The 4,569-nt window shown below is 43.6% G+C and overlaps 1 non-coding gene across 1 annotated transcript; it reads right to left on the bottom strand.

The window, feature by feature from the left end:
* Positions 1 to 349: 349 nt before the first annotated feature.
* Positions 350 to 422, bottom strand: trnav-cac (transfer RNA valine (anticodon CAC)). The gene has a single exon. It is a non-coding gene; the product is annotated as a tRNA-Val (tRNA).
* Positions 423 to 4,569: the final 4,147 nt, after the last annotated feature.

The following is a 4,569-nucleotide window of genomic DNA, read 5'->3' as shown; positions in this document are numbered from 1 at the left end:
GTTTGGATTCGGCGCTTTCACCACGACGGCCGGGGTGCGATTCCCGGTCAAAAAAGCAACTTTTGTGCACTTTTTATATTAATCGCATGGAAGAAATAAAAACAATCATTGTTTTATTCACCATTAATTAACCGATAACGTTATTTTGCAGAATGAAAGGCTGCTGAGGGAAGTTGGAAAACTTTAATAATTTATTTTGTGCGATGAACTTTTTATCCCTTCTCATTTTACACACTGTATTTTGAAGGGCTCGGTTTAAAATGTTCAGTGCTCGTGAGACCACGAATTTGTGTTAAATTTAACAGGACCGGCTCTTTCACAGATAAAAAAAATATCTGCCCCAACATAATGTTTCCGCCCGGGATCGAACCGGGGACCTTTCGCGTGTGAGGCGAACGTGATAACCACTACACTACGGAAACCTCTGCGTTGGTTGTCAGCCAGAAATTAGAATGACGGCATTGATTCTCTTTCATAACTATTCAATTGATCGAAGTTGCACAAGTCACAAAATAAAAATGTTCATTTCAAAGTTATTAAACTCCCAAATGTGACCTGCCTTGTTTTGACAGGTGTGGGACCTGGCATCACAGCATCAATAAAGCATATTCTCAACATTTCCATTGGGAACAGGAGGAGGCCATTTCGCCCCTTGAACCTGTTCCACCCTTCAATTAGATCAGAGATAATCTGAACCGCAAATCCATTTATCCGCCTTTGCTCCCTATCCCTCGATACCCTCACCCAACAAAAATCTATCGATCTCAGTCTTGATAGCTTCAGTTGACCCCCAGCATCCACAGTCTTTTGGAGGACAGAGTTCCAGACTTCTACTGCCCTTTGTGTAAAAAAGTGCTTCCTGATTTCGAACCTGAATGGCATGGTTCTCATTTTAAGGTTATGTCCCCCTCGTTCTTGATTCCTCAAAGGAAATTGATTCTCTCTCTCTATTCTATCGAATCATTTAAACATGTTAAACACCTCGCTCAGACCGCCCCTCAATCTTCTATACTCGAGGGAATACGAGCCCAGTCTATGCAGCCTGTCCTCATAATTTGACCATTTCAGCCCTGGTGACATTCTGGTGAATCTGCTCTGCACGCCCTCCAAGGCCAATCTATCCTTCCTGAGGTGCAGTGTCCAAAACTGAACGCAGTTACTCCAGACGCAGTCTAACCAGAGCTTTATATAACTGTCATATAACTTCCACTTCTTTATATTCCAGCCCCCTGAGATAAAGGCGAACACTCCGTTAGCCTTTTAAATTATTTTTTGGACCGTCCGTTAGGTTTTACTGATTTATGTAAATGAACCGTTAATTCTCTCTGCTTCTCCACAGTTCCAAGCTTCTTAGCATTTGGAAAATACCCTGACCATCGTTCCAAAGTGGATTACCCCACATTGAACTCCATCTGCCATAGTTTTGCCCAAACACTTCATCTATTAATGTCCCTTTGCAACTTTCCACTCGCATCCACACTACTTACTGTACCACCTAACTTAGTGTCATCAGCAAACTTGGATATACGACTCTCTGTTCCTTCATCTAAGTCATTGATAATTATGGAGACAAGCTGAGACCCCAGTTACAGATCCCTGGGGGACAGCATTAGTCGCATCCTGCCAATTGGAGTATGTGCCCATTGTCCCTACTCTCTGTCTCCTATCTCCTAACCAATTCTCTCCCCATGTCAATACATTGCCTCAAGTTCCATGCACTTTCATTTTTGCCAACAATCTCTTGTGTGGAACCTTATCAAATGCCTGTTGAAATTCCATATAAATAATATCATAGGAACATAGGAACAGGAGTAGGCCATTCAGCCCCTCGTTCCTGCTCTGCCATTTGATAAGATCATGGCTGATCTGTGATCAAACTCCACATACCCGCCTTTGGCCCGTATCCCTTAATACCTTTGATTGCCAAAAAGCTATCTATCTCAGATCTAAATTTAGCAATTGAGCTAGTATCAATTCCCGTTTGCGGAAGAGAGTTTCAAACTTCTACCACCCTTTGTGTGTGGAAATGTTTTCTAATCTCGCTCCTGAAAGGTCCGGCTCTAATTTTTGGACAAAATGGTGGCTCGTTCACCGGTCATCTTGGACAAAATGGCGGCAAGTACGGTGGCCATCTTGGACAAAATGGCGGCAAGCCCTTCACGGCTTTTCGACAGGAACAGAAGGAGGCCATTGAGCTCCTCTAGCCTTTAATATGGGAACTGAAGGCCATTCAGCCCTTCGAGCCTGTTATACAGGAACTAGACGCCAATCAACCCTTCAAGCCTGTCAGATAGCAACAGGAGGAGGCCATTCAGCCCCTCGAGCCCCTTACACCATATCTGGTGGCCAATCAGCCCCTCGAGCCTGTTACATAGGAACAGGAGGAGGGCACTCAGCCCATCGAGCGTGTTATACGGGAACTGAAGGCTATTCAGCCCCTAAAGCCCATTACACTGGAACTGGAGGCCATTCAGACCCTCAAGCCTGTTACACAGGGATAGGAGGAGGCCATTCAGCCATTCGAGCCTGTTATACAGGAACTTGACGTCAATCAACCCTTCCTGCCTGTCAGGTAGCAACAGGAGGAGGCCTTTCAGCCCCCGAGCCCGTTACACCAGACCAGGAGGCCAATCAGCCCCTCAAGGCTGTTACTTAGGAACAGCAGCAGGCCATTCAGCCCCTCAGGCGTGTTGTACAGGAACAGAAGGCCATTCAGCAACTCGAGACTATTACAATGGAATAGGACACGGCTATTCAGCTCCTCGAGCTTGTTGCACTGGAACAGGAGGAGGCCATTCAGCCCTTCGAGACTGTTATACAGGATCTGGATGCTATTCAGCCCCTCGCGCATGTTACATAGGAACAAGATGAGTCCATTCAGCCCCTCAAGCATGTTACATAGGAACAAGAGAAGTCCATTCAGCCACATGAACTTGTTACATAGGAACAGGAGTAGACAATTCAGCTCCTCAACCTGTTCCGCCATTCAATTAGATCACGGCTGATATGTATCTTAACTATATCGACCCGCCTTGGTTCCTTAATCCTCAAAACCCTTGCCGAACAAAAGTTTATCAATCTCCGTTTTGAAATTTCGTATTGAACCCCCGCCTCAGCAGATTTTGTGGGAGAGAGTTACAGATTTCCACTACCCTTTGTGTGAAGAAGTGCTTCCTGACATCACCCCGGACGGCCGAGCTCTAATTTTAAGGTTATGCCCCTTTGTTTTAGAATCCCCCAACAGAGGAAGTAGTTTCTCTCTTTGCACCCTATCAAATCCTTCAATCATTTGAAACACCTCAATTCAATCACCCCTTAATCTTCTATATTCAGGGGAATACTAGCCTTGTCGATTCAACCTGTCCTCATAATTTAACCCTTTTAGCCCCGATATCATTCTGGTGAATCTGAGCTGCAACCCCTTCCAAGGGCAATATATCCTTCCTGAGGTGCAGTGCCCAGAACTGAATTCAGTCCTCCAGATGGGGTCTAACCAGAGCTCTGTACAGCTGTAACATAACTTCCACCCCTTTATATTCCAGCCCTCTTGAATTAAAGGCCGACATTCTATTAGCCTTTTTAAAATTATTTTTATAACTGTCCACCAGCTTTTAATGATTTCTGTACTTGGACCTCTAAATCTCTCTGCTCCTCCACAGTTCCGAGCTCCTCACCATTTAGAAAACTCTCTGATCTATCTTTCTTAGATCCGAAGTGGATGACCTCACATTTCCCCACATTGAACTCCATTTGCCACAGTTTTGCCCACTCACATAATCTCTCAATGTCCTGGGAATGCTCGGTGCTTTTGTTTGTTTGGAGAATGCTTTAAATCAGATCGTTATTTTAAAAAGATTGCAACTGATTTTTATTTCGTACTTTTTGAACAAGATCATTATTCCCCGATCAGTAAAATCTCCGTGTTTTTCAGATAGTGGAGACAGTTCAGAGATAGTTGCCTTTTTGCCTACTTTATTGAAGTGAAATTTTGCTGAAATCAGCTGTATTTCTAAGTTTGAAAAAGCAGCTCCTCTGATAGGTGAGGCTTCACTCTCAATGTCTCAGTGTTTCCACTTGTCCTGATATCAATGTAACATTTGAAGGGTTCCAGATAATGAACAGTGAAACCCCTTCAGATTATCTCAGCCCACTCGTTCTATCCAGTGCCGAATAGTGCCTGCTCTTCAGAGGGTGACAGATTCACACTAAACTAGACCTTGTTTTAGACTTTAACTGCCAAACAAATTGATGAAACAGAAAGAGAATAAACAAATAGCATCAGTAAGACTACAGTTTTACTGTAAAGCTCAACCAGATCCTTATTGGAAAAGAAAATAATAAATAATTCACAAATGCTATACGAAACTGTGACCGAAATTTCGAACATCCTGGTTCTTTGTTGTCTTTTTCTCACACACTATGGAAGCTGTCGACTTGATTAACATTCTCAGAGATTCCAAACAGACTCACCAGTTTGAAAAAGACAGGCTGACAAATGGCTTCAAAACAGTGACTGGGAGCCAGTCATTTTAAGCAATGATCTGTTTTATTCAAAAGAAGCTGCCAATC

This window comes from Heptranchias perlo, unplaced genomic scaffold, assembly GCF_035084215.1.
Source record: "Heptranchias perlo isolate sHepPer1 unplaced genomic scaffold, sHepPer1.hap1 HAP1_SCAFFOLD_50, whole genome shotgun sequence".
NCBI classification, from domain to species: domain Eukaryota; kingdom Metazoa; phylum Chordata; class Chondrichthyes; order Hexanchiformes; family Hexanchidae; genus Heptranchias; species Heptranchias perlo.
Note: the sequence above shows the minus strand (reverse complement) of the source record. Positions and strands in the feature narration are given on the sequence as shown.